We start from the raw sequence: 13,756 nt of genomic DNA, 5'->3' as shown, positions 1-13,756 counted from the left end.
GTGGAAAGGTCGGACTACAGCTGAATCTTACGAAGACAATGTTTATGAGAAACAGCCTTGTTCCTGACGCTCCATTCGCTCTCAATGGAACCACCATCTCCGAATGCAACAGTTATATATACCTAGGTCGAGAAATCAACATGATGAATGACCTGGCACCTGAGTTGCGCAGGAGGAAGAGAGCGGCTTGGAATGCCTTCAAGAGCATTGAAGAAATAACTAAAAGGACAAAGAACCTCCAGCTACGAGCACATCTCTTTGATTCCACTATTCTTCCTGCATTAACATATGCCTCAGAGACCTGGACCCTACGAAAACAGGATGAGAACACTATTCGGGTCTCTCAAAGAGGAATCGAAAGAACTATGCTTGGAATATCACGATTCACTCAAATGAGAGATAGAATCCGGAGTTCTGATCTTCGTCAACGCTCAAGAATCAGGGACGCTGTCTCATTTGCCAAGACATCAAAAATCAGATGGGCTGGACACGTAATGAGGTTTACAGACAACCGCTGGACTAGAGCCATTACTGATTGGATTCCACGAGACATCAAAAGATCACGTGGACGCCCACCTATAAGATGGTCAGACTTCTTCGTCAAGACCCTAAATGATCGGTTTGAGGCTCTACATGTTCCTAAAACGAACAGATACCATTGGGCTACGCTAGCACGCAACCGGGATGAATGGAGACGTTACTGGCACCCGCTCGAATAAATCGATGAATAATGCGGATTAAGTGATTAAGTGATTTGTTGATGCATAGTTGAGTTTTTCCTTATGTATGTTTATACATGTTATGTATAAACTCAGGCACCACCATTAATCTTCTCTAGCTCTCAGTAAAGTCTGTGTGGACTCTTTCTCAGATCTTTATTTCTACTTTATATTGTTTATTTTTCATATATAGTGCCACTTTTCTTTTGCACTCTTGGAATGTTTTTGGTTTCTTTTTGCCACCACTTCGTTTGTTCTATTTGTTTCCTGAGCTCTGCTATTTATATTTCATCTTCCATTGTTTTTCTCTCTCTTTTGAATTTCTATGTTTTATCATTGTGGTTTTTATTCATTGAATTGACTGCTTTATTGGCTCCTTGAAATTCATAGTGAAATATTGTTATGATGTTTATTCCTCATGATATTTTAAAACTATACTTGGTGCATTGTTTGTGGTTTTTTTCCTCTCATATTTTTATTTTATACTCTCTTTGATTCAATGCTTTGTCAGGGTCATTTTCAAATATATATTAGACTGGAATTTGTGGTAGGTGGGTTTGTATGTGTGTGAGTATGTGCGTTTGGGGCGGGTTAGTATAGCCTTTTCATGCTTTACATGCTGATAGCTTTATTTTTCTGCTGTTTTCTGCTAAAATGGTTCTCTCAAATATATGAGTTTTATTTTTCATCTTTTATCTTTCCTCCTCTGAGCCAAATTGTGTCCAGAGAGACTTCTTTAAGCATTCCTGCTAACCCTAGTTCTTACTCCCATTAATAAAAATGATCTATATTTGTTTGAACATCAGAGTACGACCACTTATCTTCAAGAAGTATGTTTTTCTTGGCTCTAGGACATCAGGCCGTCTTTATGACCTTTTCTATACTTATTTGATTTTGTCCAGTCTAACTTCATTTTGGAATCCTCACACATTTGAAGTGTCTCGAATAACTATATCATAGTTTTACTAAAAACACTTTATGGTTTTCCTCTTCTCCATAATGACTTTCATCTGACTTCAAGGAGAAAAGGAGGAAAGATTTTCACTCATACAGCCATGTTCATATTGCAAGTTTATTCTCAATACTTACAATATTTGCTTTAAGTATATTAACTCTAAAGCCCAAAGAATGGGATAATTAGCCCATAAAACAGTCTCTGCATTACTTTACAGTACTTGTTAGAACTATATCAATTTCTATAGTCAGGTTTTAACGATGCAATTTGGCATTGTTGGCATCCTTACCAATAAAACATAACCCAATTTTGTTTAATCAATTCATTGAGATAAGTACAAATATAGTTACAAAAATCACAAATAATATAACAGCGTTTTAACTTGTTATATGATTATCCAAATACAAAAAAATTAGTTTGATAAAGAAAGAATCTGCACTTAGTGAATTCTGGCTAAGTAGGATAATGAAGCGATCTTGTCAAATGTTAAGTGTTCTGTGAATAAAAAAAAGCTGCATATAACATAATCCATAAGAAAAACACCAAGGCTAGATGAAATTAAGTGCAGATATTCTATTTTACTTACTGAATTTCTGCCACATGATTTCCATGGGTAGTGCAAGTTTTAGACTCCTCTCCTAAATTAAATTAATTAACATTTCTGTATTTATAAGCATAAGTAGAACAAGCTCAATTTTGCCTTTACAAATTATCTTTTTGTCAAATATATGTATATAATTGACTTGGATATAAGGAGTTATCTTTCTCACTTAATTTAAGCTTTATTACAGAATAAACATAATGACATACAGAATTCAGAGGTACCTCATTGAAATTAAATATGTTCAACTTCTTTGTCCTGATTTTTGTCTAATCTCAGTCACCTTTCCATCCTATCTCTTTCTTTCTGATAAAGGTAAAGGTAAAGGCCCTCCCGTTGATCGTCGATTTGCTCGAGCGGGCCCAGTAACATCTCCATTGGAGACTTTGTTGTTACTGTGTTTGGCATATCGAATACTCTTGGTAGCTTGCAGGGCTCTCCGAGAGGGGCGGAGGAATCGAACTCGGGTCAGCCATGTTGGCCGCGTGTAAGGCTAATGCCCTACCCGCTGTGATATTACTCCAGCCCTTCTGATAAAGACTAATTGTTATTGTTTTAGTTCATTTTCAATCATCGATTTGCTCGAGCGGGCCCAGTAACGTCTCCATTGGAGACTTTGTTATTACTGTGTCTGGCATATCGAATACTCTCGGTAGCTTGCAGGGCTCTCCGAGAGGGGCGGAGGAATCGAACTCGGGTCGGCCATGGTGGCCGCTTGTAAGGCGAACGCCCTACCCGCTGTGCTATGAGCTGGAGGAATAGCACAGCGGGTAGGGCGTTCGCCTTACACGCGGCCAACACGGCCGACCCGAGTTTGATTCCTCCGCCCCTCTCGGAGAGCCCAGCAAGCTACCGAGAGTATTCGATATGCCAGACACAGTAACAACAGTCTCCAATGGAGACGTTACTGGGCCCGCTCGAGCAAATCGACGATCAACAGGAGGGCCTTTACCTTTACCTTTACCATTTTCAATATTAATTCAATATTTCAAATATTATTCAATTATATCTATTTATAATTGAATAATATTTCATGTATATACATCACATCTTTATTTATTCTCCAGCTGATGAATATCAAGATGTTTCCAGATCTTGGCTTTTGTAAATAAGGCTGAAATAAACATTTTTCAATAGACCATTCAAAAACTGTTTTCATAATATTTGTAAGTAAATACCTAGAAGAAAAATAGATGATACAGAATTTTTATTTTCTCTTTTCTGAGGGATCTTTATACCACTTTCCAGAATGATATCACCTAGTTTATATTCCTACCAGGGTTGTATGTTTCCAGAAGGCTTCATTGTTCTTTAATGATGAGATGTAAGAACCATTTGGATGGATTAAAAATAAATTGTTTCTCTTATTATGCAGAGATTACTTAACTTAGGCTTTAACCTTTGAGTTTTTGTATGAGATTGTACAGGAAAGATTTTATATATTAAAGGGTAAAAAGAACCCTATACTCTGAAAATAAGTTTATGCTTTTCCTCTCTTAGCACATTTACAGTAGCAAAATAGAAATGATAATACTGTCTCTCCTTGTCCTAATAATTTATACATTGCTGTGCTGCTCTAAAAATTGCTTAAGGAACTTAATTTACATGAATAATCTACCCCTCCCCAAATTAACCCTCTATCCCCAAAGGACCCCTATAAATACCTTATTGCAGGGCCAGAGTGATAGGACAGGGGGGAAGGCGTTTGCCTTGCACACAACCTGGGTTCAATCCCCGGCATTCCATATGGTCCCCCATGCACCACCAGGAGTAATTCCTGAGTGCAAAGCCAGGAATAACCCCTGAACATCACTGGGTGTGACAAAAAGAAAAGAAAAGAAATACGTCATTGACTCAGAGAGAATCTGGCTCTTTCTCATACAACGGCATGTCTCTAACTCTCTTTCATGATCTCCCAAGTGATTTACTCAACTTTTTTGAGGCACAGAAGGGTTGGGCCACATGGAGCAGTGCTCAGGGCTTACTGCTCATTCTAATCTCTAGGATCTCATCTGGAAGATTTAGGGGGCCATGCGGGGTGCAAGAGATGGAACTCGTGTTGGCTGCACGTGACCTGTTTTACTATAGCTCTAACCCCTTTCATGAATGTTTTAAAATTTGCTTTTTCTTTGCTAGAACATTTGTATTCCCAGTCAAAATAATAATAATCATAGTTACACTGTTCTGAGAAGTCAGGGAAGTTTTGTTTTTGTTTATATTGAAAGAAGTCTTCAGTGAAAAACCCTAAGCCCCAGTTTGAAACTTAAAGTGAGTTCTTTTAAAAGAAGACATCAAGACATAAAAGTCTGCCAGCAAAAAAAATCCACGCTTCAACCTCACAGCAACCTCCACAACACAAGGGAGTCACATCATGTCCTTTAAAGGCTCTTGAAGGTGTTGGTTGTAAAATCTCTGACTCTGTACTACAGATGTTAGTATAAATTAGAAATTATTTTTAACCAAGATATAGTGCACTTAACAATGTTTTTATTTCAGTCATCAGGGCCCAGCTTTAAATTAAAGAAAGCCTGTTTCTTGTTCTATATTTCCATGTGAGACACTTACTAGAGAAGGTTCTAAGCAGTGGCTGCTATTAGTACCTCTGAGTTATCTTGAATGTTCCCAATCCTGTGGTCATTTACAGATACATCAAAGTCAGTGGTCATTGTTCTGGAGTCAAATGAGCTAAGCTAGCCTTTCCCATGGAAACTCCACAGCTTAAGGTCTTCAGTCAACTTTTGCACTTCTTGGGCTTCCGTTTAGTTATGGTGTGAGAAAAAAGCAAAATAAATCATCTGAAAGTTAGGATATACCATCTGAATGAATTTCAAGGGCATTATATCACATATTAAGCATGGATCAGACATAATTGTTGTAATATATGTTATGAAACTGGTGAAAAGTTTTCAAATAAATTTCACACAAGAAAAATGAGAGACATACTCACATATGAATGGAGATCAAAGGGAACTGAGACGGTAATATTCCCCTGACCCCAAATAAACAGAACAAACCAAAAAGGTGTGACCCCCAAAACCAGAACAAACAAACCAAAACTTTAAAATGGCAAGCTTTTGAATTGAATTAGCAAGTCAAAGGCAAGATAGTAATGTGCATGTACTTATGTAACTATGAATCTTTCAATATCTACTACTTGTTTTTTAACATAAAATATCATTTTATGTTTATCTTGGGAATGTGTTTGGAAGAAAAAAAGCTTTTCTATTGTAGGATAACACGGTTTGTCCTTTCAGTCTTACCTCAGGGACCTTAGGTTTATCGGGTTACACCCATCTCAGTGCCTCCAATCACTCCCATTCCTTTATCTGTAAACTTTTCTCTGTGCTCTCCTCCCCAACCAGTTAATTACCTTTTTCCCTAATCAGATTTTTTTTAATCTGTAAGATCAGATCTTTCTAAGAACACTGAACTTGTATTGTAAGTTATGTTTTTTGCATAGTTTACCTTCAAGCAATGTCCTTTTTGTATGGACACAAGAAGACAGTTAATATTATGCTTTTCTAACTTGGGAGTTAATTGAGTCCAAATAATATTCACTCCTGGACATCTGCTTTCTCATCTCAGTTGTCCTTACTTCCTAGCAACCCAAAGCAGGGTTTCTACGAGGCACTGAATGGACCCAAGGCAAGCTGTGAGCTACCCTGGCATTGAAATGGGTCAGGGCAAGAGCCATAATACTTAACTAAAAGTTAAGAGCACATTCATGGATAAACTCTTTTCTGACCTAAAAGAGGTAACTGAATAAGGACCCTGCTGGGGTTAGGAAGACTAGCCTGGCCTGAGGATTGTGGTCTGGAATATATAGTGAGATGTCCTCAGGAAGAACCAAATTTTAAGCTTGATATATCTCTTACTGTGCTCATACAGAATGACATTGCTAGAAATACTAGAAGTAAATTTATTACAACTATTTAAGTGGATTACTAGCTGAGGAAAGAAGAAAGCAACACACCCCGGATGGAATCCCACCCTTGAGCACATCTCCTAGCAATCCAGAGTAATCTCCTTAGATGAGATTTTTGTCCTTGAGTTAATCTCCTCGATGAGTGGTCTTACCTCTCTTTGTTGATTTCTTAATGTTCAAGCCACCTTTGTATCACCACCCTACGTGATTGCTATATAAACTAAGACTGTAAGATCAAGTGAGTAAGATGGGAAGGGGAATCCGGATCCAGTCAGGGGAAGCAGAGAAAGAGTCAGGGAGTCGTCAGAGCCAGAAGCAGTCAGAGCCAGAAGCAGGGGGAAGAGAGAGAGCCAGAAGCGGAGAGAGTCAGTCAGACGGAGAAACGGTTGTGGAGACAGCAGAGAGACAGCAGAGAGATGGCGATATAGAAGATGGATACAGAGGGGGAAAAGAATTGCACAGCTAGACAGAGACACGCACTGAGAGAGAGTTGGAGAGAGCTGAGAGAGATGAGAGACTGAATAAACCGGCAGCTAATCATCAACCAGCTTGGCCTTCCTTCTTCCGTATTCTGTCCACAGCAATAGCCGTCTGGGTAGAGAAGTGGCTCGAGAGCACTGAACGAGGGCAGCGAGAGAGAGACACCCGGAAGGAGAGCCTGAGAACATCCTTTCACGTGTAATCCCTGACTGCACGGGGATTTTCACAGTCTCCTGGCCCCGGTCCTATACTTTATATCAATTCTTTAACAAAGAAGAATGAGAGATATTTTAAATGATAAACAAACTCAGTAAAATTCAATAACCTTAGTGAAAGTATTAGTAAACTAGCAACAGAAAAACATTCCCCACCCCCACGTTCTGAGCTGCACGTTTGTTTGTTTTTTTTTCTGTTTGATACATAAGTGACAACATGCCACTGTATGGTTTTCCATCCAAAGCTTTCCTGCACTGCAGATAGGTACAGAAGTACACAAACACAATTTTAGCTTTGGTTTGACCCACGGTATTCTCTCCAGTGCCCAGGTCCACGATTGGAAAACAGATACTTTACAAAATGCAGCAATCACTTTAATTTATAGGTGAGAAATGAAGTGCTCAAAGGGTATGCAGTTCAAGCAATTTGTAGGTTATTCCTGAGAGGATTTCTGCAGGTGACGCATCACAAAATCACAAATCATCCTGTTAATCGTCGATTGCCTCGAGCAGGCCCCAGTAATGTCTCCTTTATCCTAGCCCTGAGATTATATTCAAGGCTCTTTAGGAGAATGAGACCCATCATTGTTACTGGTATTTGGCATATTGGGTACGCCACAGGGAGTTTGCCAGACTCTGCCGTGTGGGCAGGTTACATTCGGTAGCCTGCCAGTTTGTCCAAAGTAGGAATGAGATAATAAGATGTCATAATAAGATGTCGCATGTAAATTTAATTTTAATTGTTTTCTGATTATCATCGTTTTGAAGTTTTGAATTCGGTCATTTTATAGTTGTGGGACTACTGCATCAATCCTTCCACCAGCGTTCTAGTATCCCTCACTACTATCCCATAGTTTTTTGCCTTCTTCCCACTATCACCAGTCCCTCTTAGCCTACTAGGTCCCAGTCTTATTGATCATATCTCAGAGTTTGTTCCTATTGAAGATTGTATATTTCCATTCTTTGTTTACTTATACCAGATGGGATCATCTGGTATTTACCTTTTACTTTCCAATACACTTCACTTAGCAGGACACCACCAGTTCTAGCCAAGTAACAGGTAACTTTCATCTATACGGAATAATAATTCTATTGTGCATTTGTGTATATATACAAAAATCTATTTGTCCACTCATCTGTTGTTAGACCTTGGGTTTTTTTCATTTATTTTCTATTATATATAATGCTTGAATGAACACAGTTATGTAAATGTCCTGTTGGATTAATGTTTGTGTTTCCTGGGGTAGATGTCCAGGAGCAGAATTGCTGGGTCATATGGAATTTATATTCTTAAGGTTTTGAGAACTCTCTAAATTGACCTCAGGAAAATGAAAATTAAAATGACAATGATATATCACTCCATTCAGTAAGAATGGTAGATATTAAAAATATTGAAAAAGATTCCATTACCTTCAATGTTGTGGAGGGTTTTGCCAACCTTGTCTTCAGTGTATCTTATAGATCCTGGTCTGATGATGAGGTCTTTAATCCATTTTGATCTTACTTTTGTACATGGTGTTAAATAGAGATCTGAGTCCATTTATTTTTCCATTTAGCGGTCCAGTTTTTCCAGCACAATTTGTTAAAGGGACTTTCCTTGCTCCACTTCACATTTCTTGCTCCCCTATCAAAGATTTGATGATCATATATTTGGGGGTGGGGTGTCAGTATATTCAACCCTGTTCCATTGGTCTGCAGCTCTGCCTTTGTTCCAGTACCATGCTGTTTTAATTATTACTGTTTTGTAGTAGAGTTTGAGGTTGGGGAGGTTGATTCCTCTCATTTTCTCTTTCCCAAGAATTGCTTTAGCAATTGAATTTCAGGAGTGTTCAATATTAATTTCAGGAGTGTTTGCTCCATTTCTTTGAAGAATATCATGGATATCCTTATAGGAATCACATTAAATTTATACAATGCTTTGGGGAGTATTGCCATTTTGACAATGTTAATTCTCCTGATCCATGAGCAGGGAATATCTTTCCATTATCTTGTGTCCTCTTTAATTTCCTGAGTAGCATTTTATAGTTTTCTTTGTACAGGTCTTTTACGTCCTTAGTTAAGCTGATTCCTAGGTACTTGATTTTCTGAGGCACAATTGTGAATGGGATTGCTTTTTTCATGTCACTTTCTTCTATCTCATTATTTACGTGTACGAAAGCCATGGGGTTTTGGGTATTGATTTTATAGCCTGCAACTTTACTATACAAGTCTACTGTTTCTAGGAGTTTCTTGGTAGAGGTTTTAGGGTTCTGTAAGTATAGTATCATATCATGTGCGAATAGTAAGAGCTTGATTTCTTGCAATTAATATCTTTTTCTTTTTCTAACCATTATTGCCAAGCAAGTGAAAACAGAGATAAACAAATGAGACTATCTTAAACTAAGAAGCTTCTGCACCTCAAAAGAAACAGTGACCAAAATACAAAGACAGTCTGCAGAATGGGAAATGATACTCACCCAATACCCATCCAATACGGGGTTGATATCAAGAATATACAAAGCACTGGTTAAACTCCATAAGAAGAAAACATCCAACCCCATCAAAAAATGGGGTGACGAAATGAACAGAAACTTTCTCAAAGAAGAAACCTGAATGGCTAAAAGGCACATGAGAAAATGCTCTACATCACCAATAATCAGAAACATGCAGATCAAAACAACAATGAGATATCATCTCACACCACAGAGACTGGCCCACATACAAAGGAACAAAAGCAACCAGTGTTGGCGTGGATATGGCAAGAAAAGGACCCTCCTTCACTGCTGGTGGGAATGCTTACTGGTTCAGCCCTTTTGGAAAACAATATAGACAATTCTCAAAAAGTTAGAAATTGAGCTCCCATTTGACCCAGCAATACCACTCCTTGGAATATATCCCAGAGAGGTAAAAACATATAGTCGAAATGACATCTGCACATGTATGTTCATTGCCACACTGTTCACAATAGCCAAAATCTGGAAAAAACCTGAGTGCCCAAGAACAGATGACTGGTTAAAGAAATTTTGGGTGTACATTTACACAATGGAATACTATGCAGCTGTTAGAAAAGATAAAGCCATGAAATTTGCATACAAGAGGTTCTACATGGAAACAATCATGCTAGGTGAAATGAGCCATCTGTGGAATATAAAGTAACATAATAGGAGACAAACACCCAAGCAGAGTTGAGATAAATACCAGGAGGTCTGATCCACTGCTTGGAAGCTGGCAGTACATGCTGGAGGAAAAGGCATCTCAGATAGAGAAGGGGACACCAAGTAAAGGATGTCTGGAGGATTTGCTTGGGATGCGAGATGCGTGCTGAAAGTAGAGTATAGACTGAACATAAAGACCACTCAATACCTCTATTGCAAACCACAACACCATAAAGGAAAGAGAGAGCAAAAGGGAATACCCTGCTACAGAGGCGGGACGGGGTGGGATGGGGAATGGAATGGGGGCGTGGGAGGGCTACTGGGATCATTGGCGGTGGAGAATGGGAGGGTGGAGGGATGGGTACTCAATCATCGTGTAACTGAAATCCAAGCACAAAAATTTCTAATTCTACAACTGTACCTCATGATGTTTTAGTAATAAAAATAAATATAAAAAGTAAAATAAATAAATTAAATAAATTAAAAAATTGAAAAAATAAGCACTGCAGGGATGTAGTTAAAAAGAAACTTTCAGTCTCTGTACACAATACTATTGGTTGCAATGTTCAGATTCTTTGGAAATCTGCTGGAGACTTCTTAAAATGTGTAAATTTAACCAACAAAACTATGCTAGTATATTTAAAATCATAAAAAAATATTGTTCTGTTGTTCACAGTGGATTATTTTAATATAGTATGTTTAGTGTCAATACGGCATAAAGCCCATGCTATTTTAATTTTCTTCTGCGAATTTTAGCTGTCTTTCATAAGAGAAATGCAGAAATAAAACTTAAACCATTTAATAATTAAAATAGCACTCCTGTTGGCATTGTCAGTATAGGGATAAGCATAGCTACCTTATATAAAAAATACTTCCGCCATAATTCAAATTATTTTCAGTAACACAACTGACAGTATTCTTGCCATTCCTAGTTCTTTTAAAGATTAAATCTCTGCATTGTTGCCCTAAGTATATCTATAATATCCTGTTCTCTGCTGAGTCAGTTTACTTGTTACAGTTTATAAACTACTGCCTGATTTAAAGAATTTAGCTTGTTGGTCTATTTACAGTGCACTGCATCAGACATATTCTATCTTTTGATGATTCAATTAAAGAGTTGGTTGACTTGATTGTTTAAATTTGGTAATGAAAATAAGGCTATCCGTTCTTGCGCTGTACCAGCACACTTTTCCTATCATCTCCATTACTGTTTAATCCATTAAAAAAGAAGGAAATGTAAGCCATTGTGCAGGTTCCTATAATGTTATTAGTATAGGTGTTTTAATAATTCATGAAAGTTCTTCAGTATGAGAATATGTTTCTCGTATTCACAGAATATGTTTCTCATATTCTCACACTGAAGAATCTCATCCAGGAGGCTGCTGTGATTAGCTTTTAGAATTTTTTAAAATTCAGTGACATCGATATTCTGATAGGGATTTCTAAAATTTGTCAATGCTAGCATTTCTGTATTATTTTTGGTATGGTTTGACCCTCTATGAATCAAATAAAATTATTCCCAATTTCATTCATATATTTGCCAAATTAATGCTAAAGCATATTAACTTCATATGGACTTTCACATCACTGTGATTCTTGAAATCTTTAAAAAAAAATGTGTGTCTTTTAAAATTCATCTTTTCTGCCTACCACATTCTCCCATTACTCTCATACTTAGAGGATGAGAGACACTGTACTTTGTATGAAGTGACTATTCATAGAGTGCACTTAATGTTTTGTTATTTTTCTGTACTAGGTACATTTTAATCGCCAGAGCATGCATTTCTAATAACTGTGTAGCCTTTTTCAACTCATTCTTTTTCTCATCAGTCTGACATAAAACATTTACATTATATTAATATAATATGGGCTGGAGCGATAGCACAGTGGGTAGGGCGTTTGCCTTGCATGCAGCCAACCCGGCTGACCCAGGTTCGATTCCTCCGCCTCTCTCGGAGAGCCCGGCAAGCTACTGAGAGTATCTTGCCTGCACGGCAAAGCCTGGCAATCTCCCCCTGACGTACTCGATATGCCAAACACAGTAACAGTAAGTCTCACAATATAGACGTTACTGGTGCCCGCTCGAGTAATGGATCCCCATGAGGTACAGTTACAGACTTACAAACTTTCGTGGCTATGTTTCAGTCATAAAATGTTCGAGTACCCATTCTCCACTACCAATGATCCCAATGTGCCTCCCCCTACCTCCACCTCATCCCCCCACCCCACTTCGCGTGGGTGGCAGGGCATACCCTTTTGCTCTCTCTCTCCTTTTGGGTGTTGTGGTTTGCAATAGAAGTATTGAGTGGCCATCATGTTCGATTCTATAGTCTATTTTCAGCACGCATCTTCCATCCCAAGCGAGCCCTCCAAGCACCATATATTTGGTGGTCCTTCTCTATCTGAGCAACCTTTTCCCCCAGCGTCTGAGGCCGGCTTCCAAGCCATGGAGCAATCCTCCTGTTTTAATGCAAATGTTTTAAATATTTTTATACTCCTCTTATTCTAAATATAGTCCCTAACTTTTTGTTTGGCTTAAATCACAGTCTATAATCGTTAGTGTCTTTCACAGCTTCCAGTGTTGTTTCATAGAATTCCTTCAGTGAATTCATTCTGTTAAGTGGAAATATTATCAAGATGAGAAATATGGATTCTTTTTCAGAATAAATTTTCTGTGATTGCACTCTGAATATAGGTCAATAGTTGTTTAGAACTTCTTATCATTTCCGGAAAGATCATCATCTTAAAGTTAATCATTTGTTTTAATGTATTAAATCCCCATTCTCCTTTTTCTTCACCTTCAAGTTCCAAAACCTTTTGGAAACTGCTTAATGCTGCTCTTGTGTCTTCTTTTAATACTTTGTAATTACGGTATTGATTTTCCAAATCCACATTTGGCTCAGAGAAACAATCTTCAAAATATTCTGGGTCATAGTCCTCATATTCATCACGCACAAATTCATCACAATGTCATGCTTGCCAGAAGCTATAATTTAAAATCTGATGTGTGTCCCCCCAACTAGTGCTATTGGCAATATTGTTCCAGTTGTAATTTAAAAAGCACTTTTTGCAATTGGTGATGGGTGTGGTGTTGGCATTATGAACATGTAAAACTACCCTTAACAATATTATAAGTTTGGGGACTGGAGTAATAGTACAGCGGATAGGGCATTTGACTTGCACACGGCCGACCCGGGTTCGATTCCCAGCATCCCATATGGTGCCCTGAGCACCGCCAGGAGTAATTCCTGAGTGCAAAGTCAGGAGTAACCCCTGTGCATCGCCAGATGTGACCCAAAAAAAGCAAAAAAGAAAAACAAAACAATAATATAAATTTCTGCACCTCAAGCAATAGAAAATTAATAAATAAAAACATCTTTGTTCACAGAAACAAATGAAAGACATTCATAGTTTTCTTTTGGAGAGGGTAGGTTATTTGTTTAGAAAATCTATGATTTTTAAATAAATTATTAGATTTAAAACATTTTAACAAGGTGTTTAGATGTGATTACTCTCTTCGATCCCACTGTTCTTCCTGCATTAACATATGCCTCAGAGACCTGGGCCCTACGAATACAGGATGAGAACGCTATTTGGGTCTCCCAAACAGGAATCGAAAGAGCTATGCTGGAGTATCACGCTTCACTCAAGTGAGAGAAAGAATCCGGAGTTCCAACCTCTGTTGACAGTCAAGAATTAGGGACACTGTCTCGTTTGCCAAGGCGTT

At 38.1% G+C, this 13,756-nt stretch overlaps 1 pseudogene; it reads right to left on the bottom strand.

Moving 5' to 3' along the window:
- Positions 1-11,296: 11,296 nt before the first annotated feature.
- LOC130018396 (COP9 signalosome complex subunit 2-like) lies at positions 11,297-12,996 on the bottom strand (annotated as a pseudogene).
- Between the last annotated feature and the right edge of the window lie 760 nt (positions 12,997-13,756).

This window comes from Sorex fumeus, unplaced genomic scaffold (assembly GCF_029834395.1).
Source record: "Sorex fumeus unplaced genomic scaffold, SorFum_2.1 ptg000008l, whole genome shotgun sequence".
Classification (NCBI taxonomy): domain Eukaryota; kingdom Metazoa; phylum Chordata; class Mammalia; order Eulipotyphla; family Soricidae; genus Sorex; species Sorex fumeus.
The sequence above is the reverse complement of the archived record's forward strand: the minus strand, read 5'-3'. Positions and strand labels throughout refer to the sequence as shown.